The following is a 20,324-nucleotide window of genomic DNA, read 5'->3' as shown; positions in this document are numbered from 1 at the left end:
CTTTATTAAGATATAACTGATATTCAATAAATAGCACATATTTGTGTACAATTGATGTCTTTTTTTTTTTTTTTTTTTTTGGTGAGGAAGATTAGCCCTGAGCTAACATCCGTTTCCAGTCCTCCTCTTTTTGCTGAGAAAGATTGGCCCTGGGCTAACATCCGTACCCATCTTCCTCTACTTTATATGTGGGATGCCTGCCAGAGCATGGCTTGCTAAGCTGTGCGTAGGTGTGCCCACAGGATCTGAACCTGCAAACCCCAGGCCACCGAAGCAGAGCGTGAACTTAACCACTACACCATCAGCCCGGCCCCTACAATTGATAACTTTTAACCTGTGTATTTAAAGTGTACAAATGATAAGTTTTAGCATGTATACACCTGTGAAACCATCACCAGAATAAGACAGTGAACATATCCATCATTCCTAAGAATTTCTCTTGCTTCTTTATAATCCCCAGGCAACCACTGGTCTGCATTGTGTTCCTAAAGATTAGTTTGCATTTTCTAGAATTTTATATATGTGGAATCATAAGGTATATTCTCAATTTTTTGTCTCTATTTCTTCACTCAGAATATTATTTTGAGATTCTTCTATGTTGCATGTAACAACAGTTCATTCCCTTTTATTGCTGAGTAGTATTCCATTGTATAAATATATCATTCTTTATCTATTCACCTGTTGATGGACATTTGAGTTGTTTCCAATTTGAGATTGTTAAAAATAAAGCTGCTATGAACATTCATGCACAGATCTTTGTAGGAACACATGCTTCCTTTTCTTGGGGAAATACTTAGAATGAAATGGCTAAATCATATGTTGGTGTCTAACTTTTTAAGAAACTGCCAAACTCTCTTCCAAAGTGGTGGTATCATTTTACATTCCTACCAGGAGTGTATCAGAGTTCCAATTCTTCCACATCCTCAACAACACTTTTTATTTTAGCCATTCTAATAGATGTGTATACAGTTTCTTGTATATGGATATCCACTTGTTCCATCATGGTTTTACTTTGCATTTCCCTAAAGACTAATGAGGTTAATAAAAAATGAGCTCTTTTCATGTGCTTATTTGCTGTTGGGTATTTTCTTAGTGAAGTGACTGTTCAAATCTATTGCCCATTTTTTAATTGAGATTTTTGTTTTCTCAGTATTGAGTTTTGCGAGTTCATTATAGTATTCTTGATACAAATCCTTTATTACATTCTTTGCAAATATTTCTCCCAGTCTGTGGCTTGTCTTTTCTTTCTTTTAGCAATGTATTTTGAAGAACAGAAGTTTTAAAATTTTGATTAAGTCCAATTTATCAATCTGTTCATTTATGGATTGTGTTGTCACACAATTTATGGATTGGTGTCACATCTAAGAAATCTGTGTCTAACTCAGAGTCACAAAAATTTTCTTGTTTTCTTCTAGAAGTTTTATAGTAATTTTAGGTTTTACATTTAGGTCTGATCAATTTTGAGTTAATTTTTGTATACAGTGTGAGATATAAATCGAAATTCATATTTTTGTACATGAATATCCAGTTCTTCCAGCACTGTGTACTGAAAAAAAAAATTTTTTTTTTTTACATTTGCACTTTGTCAAAAATCTGTTGTCCTTATATATGTGGGTCTATTTCTGGACTCTGTATTCTGTTGCATTGACTTGTCTATTTTTATACTTATACCACTCTGTTTTGATTAAGGTAGATTTATAATAAGTCTTGAAATCAGGTAGTGTCAGCCCTCCAACTTTGTTCTTTTTGTCGAAGTTAATTGTTTTGGCTATTCTAGATCTTTTGCATTTCTGTATAAATTTTAGAATCAGCTTGTCAGTTTCTTTTTTAAAAAAAAAAAAGCCTACTAGGATTTTGATTTGGATTGTGTTGAACCTATGGATCAATTTGGGGAGAACTAACATCTTAACAATATGAACCCATGAACCAGGTAAATCTCTCCAATTATTTAAGTCGTCTTTGATTCCTCTCAGCAATATTTGCAGTTTTCAGTGTACAGGTCTTTCATGCCTTTTGTCAGATTTATTAAGTGTTTCATATTTTCTATGCTATTGTAAATGCTATTATTTTTTGCATTTCCATTTTCAGTTGTTTGTTGCTAGAATATAGAAATATAAATGATTGTGGTACATTGATTTTGAATCCTGCACTCTTGCTAAACTCACTTATTAGTTCTAGTAGCTTTTTATAGATTCCACCAACTGAAAGATGGATGAATTATGTTTTATTTCTCCCTTTCCAATCTTTTTTTTTTTAATTTTTTTTTTAATTTATTTTTTCCCCCCAAAGCCCCAGTAGATAGTTGTATGTCACAGTTGCACATCCTTCTAGTTGCTGTATGTGGGACGCGGCCTCAGCATGGCCAGAGAAGCGGTGTGTCAGTGCACGCCCGGGATCCGAACCCCGGGCCGCCAGCATCGGAGCGCGCGCACTTAACCGCTAAGCCACCGGGCCGGCCCTCTCCCTTTCCAATCTTAATGTGTTTTCTTTCTTTTCTTGCCTGATTACACTGGTCAGAACCTCCAATGTTGAAGAAAAGTTGTAAGAGCAGACATTCTTGTGTTGTTCCTGATCTTAAGGGGAAAGCATGAAGTCTTTCACCAGTAGGTATCAGGTTATCTGTAGGTTTTTTGTAGACGCCCTTTTTCTGGTTGAAGAGGTACCCTTCCATTCCTAATTTGCTGAGAGTTTTTAAAATCAGGAATGAATATTGATTTTATCAGATGTGTTTTCTACATCTATTGAGATGATCAGTTTTTCTTTTTAAAAAAGTTTAATACGGGGGGCCGGCCCTGTGGCTTAGCGGTTAAGTGCGCGCGCTCCACTACTGGCAGCCCGGGTTCGGATCCTGGGAGCGCACCCATGCACCACTTCTCTGGTCATGCTGAAGCCGCGTCCCACATACAGCAACTAGCAGGATGTACAACTATGACATACAGCTGTCTACTGGGGCTTTGGGGAAGAAAAAAAGGAGGAGGATTGGCAATGGATGTTAGCTCAGAGCCGGTCTTCCTCAGCAAAAAGAGGAGGATTAGCACGGATGTTAGCTCAGGGCTGATCTCCCTCACAAAAAAAAAAAAAAAAAAAACTTAAAAAAAAAGTTTAATACGGTGAATTACATTGATTTTTGAAGGTTAAACCAATCCTGTATTTTGGGGATAAACCCACTCAATAATATTATCCTTATTTATTGTTAGATTTGATTTGATAAAATTTTTAGAATTTTTACATCTATATTCATAAGGGAAACTAGCCTGAGTTTTCTTTTCCTGTAATGTCTTGTGTGGTATGGGTATCAAGGTAATAATGCTGGCCTCAAGGAGCAAGCTGGGAAGTATTCCCTTCTCTTCACTTTTCTGGAAGAGTTTGTGTATAACTGGTATTATTTTTTTCCTCAGCGTTTGGAAGGATTCGCCAATGAAGCCCTGCGGACCAGAAGTTTTCTTTGTGGGAATGTTTTAAACGACTAATTCAATTTTTTAAAATAGATATTTAACCATTCAGGTTATCTGTTCTTCCTGAGTGAGCTTTGGTAGTTTATGTCTTTCAAGGAATCTGGCCATTTCATCCAAGTTGTTGAATTTTTTTTGCCTAAACTTGTTTATAATATTCCCTTATTATCCTTTAAATATCTGTAGAACTTGTAATGATATCACCTCTCTCAATCCTGATATTGGTCTTCCTGATGTGTGTCTTGTCTCTCACTTTCTTTTTTCCTGACCAGTCTGGCTAAAGGTTTATTAATTTTACTGATCTCAACCGGGTTTTGATTATATAGATATTCCCAATTGATTTTTGTTTTCCATTTCATTGATTTCCACTTTGATCTTTATTATTATTTTGTTTCTTTTGCTTCTTTGTGTTTAATTTGCTCTTCTTTTCTAGTTTCTTAAGGTGGAAGTTGAGGTCATTGATTTGAGACTTTTTGTATTTTCTAATATAGGCATTTCATTTACATAAAATTTGATATGTTGTATTTTTAATTTCCTGCAGTTCAAAAAACTTTCTGATTTCACTTTTGATTCCTTCTTTAATCAATGGGTTATATAGAAGCTGTTCTTTTGTTTCCAAATATTTGTGGATTTTCCAGGTAGCTTTCTGTTATTGATTTCTAATATAATTCCATTGTGGTCAAAGAACATGCTTTGCATGACTTGAATCCCTTAAAATGTATTGAGACATGTTTTATGGTGTAAAACAGAGGTAGGCATACTTTTTCTCTAAAGGGTCAGATAGTAAATATTTTAAGCTTTGTGGGCCACATACAGTCTCTATCACAAATTTTCTTTCTTGTTTTAGTAACTTTTCAAAATGTGAAAACCATTCTTAGTTCATAAACCATACAAAACCAGGCCAGATTTGGCCCCAGGGCCATAGTTTGCTGACCCGTGGCCTAGAATATGGTCTCTGGGTAAATGTTTCATGTACACCTTGAAGAGAATATGTATTATACTATTTGTGGAGTGTTCTAGAAAAGTCAATTAGGTAATATTGGTGGATAGTGTTCAGTTTACTATATCCTTGCTAAGTTTCAAGTTGTTCTAGCAATCATTGAAGGAGAGGTATTAAAAGCTCGACTATAATTGTAAATTTGTCTGTTTCTCCTCACAGTTCTACCAGTTTTTGCTTCACATATTTGAACCTCTTCTTATGTGGGGCATAAACATTTAGGATTGTTATATCCTGCTGATTAAATGTCCCCTTTATTATTATGAAATGACCTTCTTTATCTCTGGTAATATTCTTCGCTCTGAAATCTTGGTTTGTTTCTACTATGTTGATATAGCCATACTAGTTTTCTTTTGACTAGTGTCAGCATCAGCATGGTATATCTTTTTCCATCCTTTCATTCTTAACATTTTTGTGTCTTTGTATGTAAAGTGTACTGGGTCTTGCTTTCTATCTAATGTGGCAATCTCTGCCTTTGAATAAGGATTTTTAGATAATTTAAAATTAATGTGATTATTGATGCGATTAGATTTAAGTCTATCATCTTGCTATTTTCTATTTGTTCTATGTGTTCCATCTGTTCCTTGTTCCTTTTTCTGCCTTCTTTTGGATGGAGTATTTTTTTATGATTCCATTTTTTTTCCTTTGTTGGCTTATTAGCTACAACTGTTTTGTTGTTCTGCTGGTTGCATCAGGGTTTCTAGTCTACATATTTAACTTATCACAGTCTACTTTCAAGAGCTATTACACCACTTCACATATAGCAAAAGAATCTTACAATATCATACTTCTATTTTTCCCCTCCTGGCCTTTATGTTATTGTTGTCATATATTTTACTTATACATGTTGTAAACACCATAATATATTGTTATTATTTTTAAATTTGATTATCTTAAAAGAGAATTAAATAGAAAAAAAAAAAAAAACTTACACATTTACCAATGTAGCTTTTCCAGGGCTCATCATTCCTTTGTGTAGATTTGTATTTCCAAATGGTATCATTTCCCTTCTGTCTGAAGGACTTTCTTCAACATTTCTTATAGTGCTTTCTGTTGGCAATGATACTGAATTTTCACTCTGTGACACTCTCAGGTTCAAAGTGGGTAAGCATCAATTAATCTACTCCCTGCCATACACTACTATAAATAGCCTTGGCTAAACTGTAGAAAAGAAAACTGAAAAGGAACATATCATACAACCATGAAATACCCTAGAACTTTGCCTCTAAAAGTCCAGCTTGGGGCAAGAGAAATTTGTGGTATGCCAGGGTGTTAAAAGCCACTGAATAAACATGGGGCATCTTCTTAGATATCAATTCTACCCAGATATTTTGAAAAAGTGTATAAGCATCATATTCATACTCAACATGGGACTATTATGGTGTATAATGCAACATTTATATTAAATTTATGACAAAAAATGAAACTAAAGAAAATCCTAGCTTGGGACCAAACTTCTAGGGCACTTATTCATTCTTCTCTGCTATTATCCACACTTTTGTGAAAGTTTGAGGAGCAGTGACCTTGATGATTATTCATGATTTTTTAAAGCCTCTCCTAAAATGGGATGCTGTCAACAAATATAGATTATTCATAGAGGTTTTTATTTAATTTGAATATGCATTTCTGAATTGACCACTATATCCTGTTATTCAGTTCGTGAATCATTTTTTATTGTGGTCATGAAAAGTATACTTGATTCCAAGTTTTTAAAACACCGATCATTATTCCCACGAAGAAGGACTTTTACTTACCAGTTCTCACTTTTGTGGCTGTCGGTGTGCCTGCATCAGTCAGTACCTGCAACACTGTCCAATTTTCTGATTCCAATCCAGGATAGAATAAGAATGCACATGAACAAGCCTGTTAGAAATAGGCCTAAAATAAAGATAAACAGGCTCGCTATGAAGACCCTACCAAAAAATCCACTTCTAAGACTGCATCCTAAGGAAATAAGTAAGGCAAAAATTTAACTTAACTAAAATCTAATCATACTATTAGCTTTTTCCTTTTACTAGTAAATTGGTTAGAATCAATAAATACCCCCAAATAAGAAACTGCTAAAATTAATGGTAACATCCTTATATTCTATAATAGAATACTTATTCAGCCATTAAAGTATATTATATAGCTGAATATTTATTGCTAGGAAATTAGGAACAACAAACAGGTATGAAAATTTAATAATGGGGTTAACAGTGGTTATTTCTGGGTATGGGATTATTGATTTTTTCCTACATCTTGCTCATTTGTATTTTCTTTAATATCAATTGCTTGTAAAAAGAAAAACCCAAAGTTCTCGGAAATACTTATTCACCATGAATAAATACGTATTCAAAATGATGGGGTCATCATTTGTTTATTCATTAATTCAGCAAATATTTACAGCATTAAAGAAGACACAGTCCTCGCCCTCAGAACTCTTAATTTGAGCAAAAGGGGCATGATCAACAGTCTTGGTAATTTTTTATTCCTCTCTTTCATTCTCATTACTTAATTGCCCAGTCGTTCTCTCCCTTATTCATTGAGGACTTTGGCACTTGGCTTCTAGTATCTACCTCCCCTACATTTTCTGCCATCGTGTGCCACTTCAGTGTCCATAGGGACAACCCATCCAACAGCCCTGAACTCTGACTCCACCAGCTTACAGCCACTTCATTCAGCAGTCCACACCCAGAGCCACACTCTCAACCTTCTGATCACCAGAAAATTGTTCCACAGCCTTAGACTCCAATATATGGATCTCTGACGACAACCACTTATCATTCCAGGTTTTTTTTTCACTCCATTACTCCCTAAACACCTGCTTTCTAACCTTATTTTAACCTCCATTCCTCAACTATTCCCTTTTCTTTCAAACCACAATCTCCCACACAGCTTCATATCTTTTCCTATCCAGCCTAGATTCCCAGGTACATCCGTCTCTCCTGCTAATAACCTTGCTCCCTGTTTAATTCCCTCTCCCATTCCTTAGAGCATATATTTTATAACATCTTACTTGCTACTTCACCTATGCCCTTATCTCTTTTATGTCTCCTTTATCAGAAAAGAAAAAACTATCAGCTGTGAACCTCCCTCACTGAGTCATTCTAGACATTTCCCTCTTCTCTATCCTAACCATTACTTCCCTAGTCCAAAATCTCATTATTTCCCTCCATGACTGTAAAACCATACAAAAATATTTCCGTTTAAAAAAATAATAGGGGCCAGCCCCGTGGCATAGCAGTTAGTGTGCGCGCTCCGCTGCTGGCAGCCCGGGTTCGGATCCCGGGCATGCACCGATGCACCACTTGTCAGGCCATGCTGTGGCGGTGGCCCATATAAAGTAGAGGAAGATGGGCATGGATGTTATCCCAGGGCCAGTCTTCCTCAGCAAAAAGAGGGGGATCAGCATGAATGTTAGCTCAGAGCTGATCTTCCCCCAAAAAATAAATAAATAAAAAAAATATTTAAAGCACATTTCACAACATTCCTGCTAGTATTGAAAGTATGAAATGACAACCATGCTACCTTATTAGGTAAGGTATACATACAAACATACACAGAAACATATCTAGCTTGCACTATTCCCGGAGGTCAGAAACCTTGTTTATACCCCCATACCTAATAGTGTTTAGCATACAGCAGTTGCTTAACTATCTGTTCACTTCTGAATAAAGTAAATGTGGCATATTTAAAGATGCCCATAATAATTATTAAGCTGCATGTTAAATGGTTCAATAAATAATACGATTCATATTAATTTTATATAACAAAATACAATTTTTACACCTTCTTAGTTCACCAGAATTTCTTTAAAGCACACACCATGCACACACCTACACCGCATCAAGAATTAGATTCCCTATAAACTGAGATTTCCTTTCACTGCTATCTATTGTCATAGACAATACTTAACCTATCTATGCTCCCTCAGTTTCTACCCTTTCACCCTTAGAGCATGAATAGTGTGACCTCAGTGGATCACAGGGATCCCAGTGCCTTCCTAAGTCTCCTACTTTGCTCCCTGATGCCTGAAAGATGGAACCTTCTATTCCCACAAGATACAAACTACAATTTTCCTGAAGAAGAGAAACAAAGTACAGTATTAATTAATACTAAATGAATGAAATTCAATAATACTAATACAGTATGTATACAAAAGACAAATACAGAGCCTTCCTTTGTCAACTGGGAAGGAAGGAAGAAAGTGATATATTGTTAAGGGGCCTTCAAAAGCAACATCTTCCAATCATTTCTGATTTTTTTTTAAATTTTCTTTAATGTACATGTATTTTATAATTAGGGGATAAATGTTCAAAAGCAAGTCTGTAAGTCTAGTTTTAAGAACAAATAAAAGTTATATAAAAATGTATTTTACATCAAGTGACTTAAAAGCAGCTTTGAACTTTATCACAGTTAACAACCGTATGTACTAATATTTTTTACATCTAAAGGATTAAACTTTAGGAATTTCAATTTTATATAAAAGGAAAGGAAATCTGAGTATAAATAAAGGTAGATGGGGGGATCATTAGATTTAGTCACATGCTACAAGAATTTCTTGTGAGGAAAAGGTTTTGTACATACCATACTATATTAGTAGTTTTGCAGTTTATTAAAAGTATTGCAGTTAAGTCATATCAGCTTTGGGTTATTTTGACAATGGCATAAACATCTAATTGTAAAAAAATACTAGGCTTATAAAAATATATCCTCCAAAAGGGGAAAAAAGTTCTTTGATTAGTATGTATGACACTTCTCTACATGGAAAGCTGGAATGAATTTAATCTTCTGTGTCACATCAAACCTCTTATTTTTCTTTTTTTTTTTTTTTAAAGATTTTATTTATTTATTTTTTCCCCCCAAAGCCCCAGTAGATAGTTGTATGTCATAGCTGCACATCCTTCCAGTTGCTGTATGTGGGACTCGGCCCCAGGATGAACGGAGAAGTGGTGCCTCGGTGCGCACCCGGGATCCGAACCCGGGCCGCCAGCATCGGAGTGCGTGCACTTGACCACCAAGCCACAGGGCCGGCCCCTCTTATTTTTCTTTTAAGAGTTTCTTTAAAATTAGGTATATGGTCTGTATATACCATCCTGAGTTCACTGGGTCAAAAGTTAACAGTATGGGGTCTTCAAGTAAATTAAATGTTAACAGCAAAAATTAAAGGACTTAAATTAAAAACATAGGGCCTAATCCTATGATGAAGAAAAGTAAGGAAAAAGTGTTCCCACAAGAGCTGTAAACTGTTCACCTATTTAAAATAAATTACTTCTTCAGAGCTGCCTTAAAAAGTTAATTTGTTTTAAACACGTAAGCATTTCTTTGCCAAAAGAGAATGTGCTGTATTTTATTTTCCTTATTTCCCTATAGATTTGTTCTACAAGAAATAATTTTTTACATATTAAGCATAGAAATGTAACAGGAGGCTCAACTGTCACAGAGAACTGCTCACACATCCTCAGTCATGTTACCCAGAGACCAGAGGGTCTCAATTTTACTTCTGTTTACTAAAAATAAATAAGAAATGAATGTTAATAGATTCCTGCTTCCCTGTCCTCCTCAACTTCCAGGACAAGGCTTATCCCAAGTCAATCGAGTCTCTGAGAAAGTCATGAGTTGTAATTTTTAAAAGTTCTTTACTCAATGTAAAGTTTATTTTATTAAAACCCTCCAATTTTCTTTTGATAAAAGGTCAAGACTAGATCCATTTCTATTATTTACCCGTCCTTTTTATTATCCTAAATTGCTCCCCAAGTTCAAACATTTTAAAGGTTAGGACAAAAAGTTAACCAACCCTTGATATATTTCAGCCCATATTTGGTATATGATTTACCCCATGTATATGACATTCTGGGTGTCACTTTTTGAGAGGGGCCCTGTTAAACTGGAGAATAATCAGAAGGAAGCTAAGATGGTGAAGGGTTTAAAATCATAAAGTGAAACTAAGGATGTTTGGAGTGTGGGGTTCAGTTGTCTTCATGGTGGAAGATAATAGTGGTCATATTTAAAGGATTATCACCTGTAGGTGGGAATGAATTTGTTCTCAGTAGCTCCAGAGGGCCCTTTGACAATGGGTGGCTGTTACAAAGAGGCATGTTTTAACTATTACAATTCTATGATTCCAAACCTGAATACGCTAAATTTCCTTTACTAAGAAAGTTTACATTATTTTCAAAACAATGTTTCAAAACATTGTATTTAATATTTCATCTAAAGCCAGCATTTTCACACTAATTTTGTAGAATGTAGATAACTGAAACAAATAGGTTTATCCCTTTCCAGGTATCCTTGTTAGTAACAGAGGAAAAAAAAGTTCATACTTGGGGCCGGCCCCATGGCTTAGCAGTTAAGTGCGTGCGCTCCGCTGCTGGCGGCCCGGCTTTGGATCCCGGGCGACGCACTGCTTCTGCGGCCATGCTGAGGCCACGTCCCACATACAGCAACTAGAAGGATGTGCAGCTATGACATACAACTATCTACTGGGGCTTTGGGGGGGGGGGGAGTTCATACTTATTCAGTAAATATTAACCATTAACTGTAAGTGAATTTTACTTCTGTCCTATAATCTGTGGCCAAGAATACGGAAGCAAAGCAATTCTTCATATAGGGAAAAAACCTTATACCTCCATAATCTTAACAGAATCAGAGTTGAAAATTCTATATATGAATCTAACACATCCAGAAATTGGAGCTGTAAATCATGCAAAGTAAATTTCCCAGAACAGAAGTACATTTCCTGATGCATGTATAAATTTTATCCTATGTGACTAATATGGATATACTTTAAAATTTGTAAAGAGTCATCCAAAATATTTATAGATAAAAAGTACTTATATTGATATTTCCTCAAAAGAATCTACACAGCTGGAGAATAAATGTTTCTAAACAGTATGTTCTCTTAAACTGATACCTAATTAAATAAAGCCTATAGTTATGAACCATTTAGGTAACCTCTAAGGAGGATTTTATAATCATTTTTTAATGTATCAATTAGCTACAGGGAAAAGAAACTATCAAAGTTAATTGACAGAACAAAGATAGTGTCAATATCTAAAACTACAAGCTTGCATTTTAAAAAGGGAATGTGCATGGGTGAATTTGTGGGGGGAAATTCATCATGTTCCTACCAGCAAATTTCAGTAATGTTACATAGGTTTATGATTTCAGTAGTAGACTAGATGCTGTATCTAATTAAACAGTTGTTGTCCATCTTGAGGTCTGACACTTCACAGACCTAAAAAAGATAAAAGTACTTTTTATGAATTGGTTAAACAAAAAAAGTACAGAAAAATACCTAGATTTGGTATTTTTACCAATATATACAATATTTTTACCAATATATACAAGTGTATATACAAATATATACACTTAACATGATTAGAAGTTTACTTTGAAATTTTCATGTAAATAATAAATTTGAAAACTCATAGTAGAAAATAAGTCGCTATGGATATATGACATAAATAAGAAACATTTTCAAACTAGCCATTATTAAACTTTGTCCTTTTTGCCTTTCTTATAATCCTTCTAGTTTACTAGTTATAATATTCCCGGAAGGGAAAAAATCCTAAGCATAGCTATTTATAGCACAATGTTTTAAATATATGATAATAAACAAGTACAAAACAGTCTTCAAACAGAATACCTTGTTCATAATAGATACTCAGTAAATATAAATTTATTTCAATTAGAAAACAGCCTTCACATTCAATATATAACAAATATTTGCTGTTTTATATTCTTTACAATTTTAACACAAATTATAAGAATACACAGAACATAATACAGTAAAACAAGTAATTCTCAAATTTATTCATGTGGCAGAGCAACTGGTGATCCTGTCTCTCTTTGCTGAGTACCATTCATTCCCATTAAATATTTATCAATGCCAGTAACTGTGCTGAAGACACAGAACAAGGACAGACATAGTCCCAGCCATTATGAAACTCTCAAGACCAGGAAATCTCTCTCTAGATATGTATGTATGCATATGCACTACCACAGCCACACATCAACACACATACAAAATGGCTGTTTAGATATATTAATTTCCTACTGCTACTGTAACAAACCACCATAAACTTAGTGGCTTATTATCTTACAGTTCTGAGGTTAGAAGTCCAAAATGGGCCTGAGTAGGTTAAAATCAAGTAGGCAGAGCTACATTCCTTTCTGGAATCTGTTCTCTTGCCTTTTCCAGCTTCTAGAAGCTGCCCTCATTCCTTGGCTCATGGCCCCCTTCTATCTTCAAAGCCAGCAATAGCTGGTTGAGTCTTGCACACCTCTCATCTCTCTGACACTGACTCTTCTGCTTCCTTCTTCCACATTCAGAAGAACTTTGTAATTAAATTGGGCCTACTCAGATAATCCAGGATAATCTACTTTTAGGTCATCTGAATAGCAGCCTTAATTCTGTCTGCAACCTAAATACCTCCTTGCCGTGTAACATAACATATTCACAGATTCTGAGGATTAGGATGTGGACATCTTTGGGAGGACCGTTATTCTGCCTCCCATATGCGTGAATAGTTGCTCCTCTGTTTTTCTTCAGAAACTCATCGACCACCATCCACCTCTGAAATTATATGCAAACTGTTCATATATGCACATGATTCTAGACAAACCGTCTATAACTTTCAACAAATTCTCAACATTTAAGAAGCACTGGACTAGCTCATGGAACACCAGTGTTTCTTAGAAGCATAGTTTGGCAGTATCAACAATGCCAAATTTTAGATTGGCTTTTTAACGTGTATATTTTTAACTTTGATCAGAAAACTGTGATATGAGTTGAAAGTTTTTTCTTGTATTTTTTTCTCTGTGTGTTTTTAGAAGTAGTTCTAATCATCCTAATTACGCATCTTTACATTTTGCAATTATAAACATTTTTCCATGTTGGTATGCATCATTCTGTGATGATGCTAACAGTAAATCCAGTGGATTTCCACAAGTTACTCAATAATCTTACGACTATTAGACATCTCATCTCCCCCATTTTTTTGCTATTGTATTTAATACACTGGAAGGAGCATCTTTCTGCATAGATCTTTTTCCATATTTTGGATTTATTTCACCTACACTAGATTCCTGAAATTGGAATTTGTGACAGGAAAGATATGAATATTTTTATAACCCTTTTTATATATTGCTAAATTACTTTCCAAAAGGGCTGTTTGAATGTACATTTATTCACTCATACCATCGACGTGAGGAAGGTTTTTTTTATGTCTTTGTGCATCAAAAAGATTATTCAGAGGTCATTTAAATTTTTATCAAAGTTAAGAAGTAAAAAACTTAGTTCTTCCTTAACTTTTAAATTCAACTTGAAAATCTGGTTATTCTTTGTAAAATTTAACAGCAATCACTTTTAAGAGGGCTTTTTAAGGTCCTTTAAACACTTAGCATTTAGAATTTTATATCTTCTATTTCCTTAAGTACTTACTGTTTTATTAATAAACAAAACCTCTCTGAGTACACTCTATTAAATCTAATAAATGAAACTTATAAATACAGAGAATCTTAAGTTCTTTTTTTTTTTTTTGGGTGATGAAATGTTTTATTTTTTTTTATTTTTTTATTTTTTTTTAATTTTTTGTTTATTGCAGTAACATTGGTTTATAACATTGTAAAAATTTCAGGTGTACATCATTGTACTTCTATTTCTGCATGGACTACATCATGTTCACCAGTGAAATAAGTCAGAGGGAGAAGGTCAAATACCGTATGATTTCCTTCATTAAGTTCTTTTAAATGTCCTAATACTTTGCACAACTATAGTTGAAAATTCTCTTATACCTTTCAAGATTAATCTCGTATATACTCTAATAGGCCTAATTTTCTTAAACATTACAAGAACTTAAAATACATAGATCATTCCCAAGCCATAATAGTACATGCTTGATTTACAAAATCATTCTACATTTAATTTTATATCTTCTTGTGGTTAAAACTCTGACTCACTGATAAAAACTGCATCATCTCAAGCAAGTTAGGGTTGCCATTCCTGGGCACTGAAGTTAATTATCAGAGTCCCCCAAAAGGGGGGGTGATCTTACAGACATATCTCCCATATTCAAATTACATATAACCTAAGTCTTCCATCTACCACTAAGATTGTAGCTAACACTCATCACCACTTAGTTCATTTTGTGTATCTTTGGATAACTTAAGGTCATCCAATTGGATTCTCCTTATCTTTCAAGTTCTGTGACTATAGTCGCAACACTAAAGTCATGCTAACAAATGAGATCTAATTTTTTAGGGAACAAGAGAAGCAAATGCTTTAAAAAATAGATTTGTAAGAATTATGTGATCCATCAGTCTGATAAAGACAGTCCAGTCTCTTAACAATACATGTCCTCAATTGTTGACTTAAAAAAGTAATTCAGTAACGATGAGATAGGATGGTGAAAACTTACATATCTCTTCTCTACATTTACTTTGATGTTGTGCCTTTTCAAATATTCATTAATTATTTTTTGTATTTGTTTTTCTTCTTTTGTTAACTTTATATTTGTTAACTGTTCTATTTCCTTATAAACATCTCTTTATATACTGAAGATATGAACACTTTATCTGCTTTAATGTTAAAAATATTTTTCAGTTTGTCATGTATCTTTACTATTTATACTGAATTTTTTCCTGTGTATACATTATTTGTGTAGCTACCAAACAATGTTCTCCAAGATTCAAGAGTTCAAGAGTTCAAGATTGAACTCCAAGGTTCAAGATGTTGAACCTTTTTATCATTCTACATACCTCCCTGAGTGATCTCATCCAATCCCATAGTTTAAACTACCATCTACAATTGGTCAACTAGTAAATCTATAGACAACATGCAAACCTGACCTTTCCCCTACATTCCAGACTTCTAAATCAAAAATCCAATCCTAATATCTAGTTAGCTCTAAAGTGAGGATGGGAGGATGTATTAGCCCACAGGCATCTCAAAATCAACACTGCACATATCAAAATTCATCAAACTTGTTCTGTCTTCCCTATCTCAGAAAAATGGTGCCAACAGCCACTCGCTTGCCCACACCAGAAACCCAGGGTCATGCTACATGCCTCCTTCTCTCTCCTCTCCATATACAAAGGCTCCTCAACCTCTTTAGTCGCAGCTTTCAGCTTTCTCCATCCTTACTTACTCTGCTCCAACAATGTGGGAATTGAATTTACTGGTCTCTCTTGTTCAGGACATTAACATATGCTCTTCCTTGCCTAGAATGTTCTTCCTTTCTTTTTGGCCTAGCTAATTCCTAAATCTCAGCTTAACTATCCCGCTTTAGGAAGGGTTTACTTAAATCTCTAGTGTTAGGTCCCCATGGTATACGCTTTCATGGCATCCTGTATTTTTCTGTTATAGTTCTTAGCACAGTTGTAGTTTGTAGATTAATAATTTAATCTTTGTTTCTCTCACTAACTACACCCTAAGGGGAGGAAGAGTGGCTGTTTGTTCACCCCTGTATGCTCAGTACCTTGCACAATACGTGATACAGAGTAGGTGCCAAATAGTTACCTGGGAATACTTACATATTAATACTGACTAAATAAATCCAATCTCTTTTATACTTCATTTCATCCCATTTTTACTTCTTTAGTTCAAGGACTCTTTATTTCTTGCCTGGATACTACAGTAGCCTCTGAAAGACTCTCTACCACTGCTGCTGCATTTTCTAATCTGTTCTCTGGGACCTTGTTAAAGTGAATTTCTAAAATATAAATCTGATCCTATTACTCATTGGTTTAAGATTTTTCAACTGTGTCAATATAAAGGTGACATGAAAGGCCTTTTATGGTTTAACCTCTATCCACTTGATCAGGCTGACTTTTCTCAGTTCTTCCAAAGGCACCTAGGCAACAAACCACACAAACGACCTGAATTTTCTTGAACGTGCCAGGTTGTTTCTGACCACTCTGTTTTCTTACACTCCAGTGATTCTGCCTAAAATGCTTTCTATGTCCTATTTCTACTCTCTCTTTTACACTGGGATAACTCCAGTCCTTTTTTTTTTTTTTTTTTTGGTGAGGAAGATTAGCCCTGAGCTAACACCTGTTTCCAATCCTCCTCTTTTTGCTGAGGAAGATTGGCCCTGAGCTAACATCCATGCCCATCTTCCTCTACTTTATATGTGGGATGCCTGCCATAGCATGGCTTCATAAGTGGTGCGTAGGTCTGTGCAAACCTGCAAACCCCAGGCGGCTGAAGTGGAGAGCAGGAACTTAACCACTATGCCACCAGGCCAGCCCCTACCTCCAGTCCTTTAAGGCTCCACCAAGATATCTTTCAAGACAGCTCCACCAATGTATCCTTCAAGACACAGCTCAAGTGTCACCTCCTCCTGAAAAGCTTTCCTGAGCCACCTATTTCTAACCTGGGTGAAATATTCTTCCTCTATATTTATCAAATTATAATTTTTAAAGACTTTATCTTTCTTCCCTTAGACTTTCGGGCTCCTTGCTAACAGGGACTACATATTTTTCATTTCTGTATATCCAATTCTGGTATGGACTTTGGTAAATGTTTGATTAAATCTGTGTGCCAGTATACATCAAATCCATCAAAACATACCTACCTTTGGGGAACTGGTATTCCCACTTCTGGGAAATCTCCCAATAAATAAGCAAATAAATAAGAAAGTCAATTAGGAAAGGTACATGCATAAAAATGTTCACTTCCAAATTATTTATAATAGCAAATAATTGGAAACAACCTAAATGTCCAGCAATAGAAGAATGGTAGAATCTGCTAAATGATATGTAGCAGAGTAATTTAAAATGAAGATTGTAAACATGATATAGTAACTCAGATGTTTATGATATATTAATTGGAAAAAGACAAAGAAAACTATTTCACACTATGACCCTATAAAATTGTGTGTACAGACACTGACTAAAAGGGAACATGAAAATTGTATGAGTTGTTTGTGTGGATTGTGATTTCACTGCCTTTATTCAGAGCTTCATAAATGTTTCTATGATATCTTCTCAATTATTAGGAAAATAATTTAAAATTAAACCCATGTTATTAACATATGTGTATATATTAGTGTATGCATATTTGTACATATGTATATATGTATATATTTCCTAGCTCTGTCTCCTGAAAGGTCCAAGAAACAGAGACACCTCAGTAGCAATGAGCATATCTAGACTTGGTCTCTACTACCATTCTTCACTAACAGGAAACAGGGCTCCTTAGAGAAAAGGCTAATTCCTGGGGCAGGGTAAGGACAAGGTAAATGTGGAACATCTTATTAGACCAGACAGTAAGGAAGTGCCCAAGAAAAATGATGTAGACATATCACGAAGACATGGGACCCACACTAAAGGTGCTCCCACTCAGTAAATCTGGGACATCAAAATAATTAAATATAGACTTAAATATTTAGGGGTGAAAGGTCATGATGTATGTAACTTACCTTCAAGTGGTTCAGAAAAAGTGTACAAAATATACACATCAATATAGATAGAAAGAACACATGAAAACAAAGCTAATACAGAAATGGAAAAACATAGGAATTCATAAGTTAATGCAGATAATAAATAGATAAATAGGGGAAAAGAGAGGGCTCTTTGTTTGTAGTAGAATGCTGTGGGCTAACTATGCCTCCTATAGAGAGAGTACTAGATTTGTTGAATCATTGTGCAGCCATCATGGTAAAATTATATCGGCAATAATGGATGCTAAATTTAAATGGGAATTTAAAGAATTTAAAATGGAATGAAGCTCAGGATATATCTTCAAATGTTTTCCCACAAATTGCTTATTAATTGCCAGCAAGAAAAAAAACAGGAACTATACAGTGGAAAAGTCAGGCCACGTATGGACCAGGTGATCAAAATTAACATCATCAATGAGGGAGAGATGGATATCATGTGCTTCCAGAAGTGATACCCAGAGAATGACACAATACCACCTGTGCAGTAGTTCAGCTGAGAATGCATAACCTCAGTTTAATCATGAGGAAACATCAGACAAAAACAAAATAAGGAACGTTCTATTAAAAAGGAGAGTGGAGGGAGAAGCTGTATTCTTCAAAAATGTCAAGGTCATAAAAGATAAAGAAAGGCTGTGGAAATGCTCCAAAGTAAAGGAAGCTAAAGAGTCATGACAACTCAATGTAGTACCTGACCCCAGACTGGCTCCTATACCGGAGGGGCAAATGCTAGAAGGATCAACCTACAAAACTGGGATATGGATGGTAGACTGAAGTATTTCCATGTAAATTTATGAAGTTGATAGGAAATACAGCCTCAGGTATTTAGGGGTGAAGGGTGAGGATGTATGTAACTCAAGCTTAAATGCTTCAGAAAAAAATTGTACATAAATTTACATAAATGTGGAGACAGGCCTATGCACAAGAACAAGCAAATGATATGGGTGTTCTTTGAACTATTTTTATTTTTGCAACTTTTTGTAAATTTGAAATTATTTCCAATTAAAAAGGTTTTTTAAAATTAAGGCCACCTCAGAGAAACAAGACCAAGAAGAAAAGATACTTTAAAACCCATCTAAGCAACTTGTTTTTAAAACATTCACCAGTGTACACTAAGTTTTCAAGTTACTTTCAAAATGTTTTCTTTGAGTCTTCATTCTTTCTTAAAAGATGAACAGACTATAGTTTTCACAGTTTTATCTAAATAAGTTAATATGTTGAAGCCAACATTCCATCAGTTGTAGCTTACTCATTAGAAACAGCAGGAGGGAAAAAAAGCATTGAAATTACAAGACCTCTGTTCTCCACACTACCCATATTTACCATTCGTTTGCTGGTGATTGCATTGCAGTCTCCAAGTAAAACCTCAGATTTTAAATTATGACTTCAGTTCTGCTCTAATGACAAGTAAAGAAGAGTATGCAGAGACAAACTGGGTGTGTGGACAGGGCTAGGAATAGGGATGATTAACTCTTCACTGTACTGAAGATGAAAGAAAGCTGAAAACTTCTACCCTAATTGAGCACAATACCTAAATGAGTTCTTTCTTCTCATATTGTACATCATCATGTGGAGTATTAAAGCTGGGGGAATGTATTCTTACTAGGTTTTTACTTGTGAATTTGATGATCTGAAGTAAAAGTGCTCTTTTTCTTTTTTTCTTTAAAATTCAACTCAGTATTTTGCACCCCCTTGTGGTCAAACATAAAATTCTTCATTTTCAAAACACCATTTTTGCAGCTGGGCTTTTTGTTAAGGCATAGGAACCATGTTACTTGATTTTGTTTTCTCCCATTTTAGTCAATCAAGAAGCTTTAATGAAGGGTTTTTATTTATTAAATAGGATTTTAAACAAAATCCTTAAGGACTTAAATCTTCTAAGTGACCTCCACATAAACTTTAGTCTGTGCAAAACAGAGATAATAATTGCACACACCTCATGAGTTATGAGGATGCAAGGGGAAAATGTATATATATGCTTAGCTGACACACAGTAGGTACTCAATAAATGTTACTATTTATCAACAACATCATGGTCACTTTAGAATTCTCTTGACAGAATACATCTAAAAGGGGGCTAGATCAAAAATTTACCCATTCATGAAGTTCTAGTACAATCTTGCAAATAAGTTCCCCAAATATACCACTTATCCAGACTTTCTCTAGCCAATTCTCCCCATAGGTATATATATATATTTTGTGTGTGTGTGTGAGGAAGACCAGCCCTGAGCTAACATCCGATGCCAATCCTCCTCTTTTTTGCTGAGGAAGATTGGCCCTGGGCTAACATCCATGCCCATCTTCCTCTACTTTATATGGGATGCCGCCACAGCATGGCTTGACAAGCGGTGCGTTGGTGCGCGCCCGGAATCCGAACCTGCGAACCCCAGGCCGCAGAGCGTGCGCACTTAACCGCTGCGCCACAGGGCTGGCCCTCCATAGGTATATTTT

The 20,324-nt window shown here is 35.1% G+C and overlaps 1 protein-coding gene and 1 long non-coding RNA gene across 3 annotated transcripts in view; one reads left to right on the top strand and one right to left on the bottom strand.

The window, feature by feature from the left end:
* Positions 1–20,324, top strand: part of LOC106802351 (uncharacterized) — a 119,284-nt gene that overhangs the window by 20,561 nt on the left and 78,399 nt on the right. The window lies entirely within an intron of this gene.
* LOC106802352 (uncharacterized) overlaps positions 1–20,324 on the bottom strand; it is a 40,876-nt gene that overhangs the window by 18,420 nt on the left and 2,132 nt on the right. Inside the window, exons 2-3 of one of the 2 annotated variants that reach the window (XR_001391593.2) lie at positions 6,204–6,327; positions 5,382–5,499 (exon numbers count right to left, since the gene is read on the bottom strand). This is a non-coding gene — a long non-coding RNA (uncharacterized LOC106802352). The remainder of the gene's footprint in view (positions 1–5,381; positions 5,500–6,203; positions 6,328–20,324) is intronic. The other variant, XR_015553430.1, reaches the window with a different exon arrangement.

This window comes from Ceratotherium simum, chromosome 10 (genome assembly GCF_057802395.1).
Source record: "Ceratotherium simum simum isolate JZ-2026a chromosome 10, ASM5780239v1, whole genome shotgun sequence".
NCBI classification, from domain to species: domain Eukaryota; kingdom Metazoa; phylum Chordata; class Mammalia; order Perissodactyla; family Rhinocerotidae; genus Ceratotherium; species Ceratotherium simum.
This window is presented reverse-complemented; position numbering and strand designations above follow the sequence as displayed.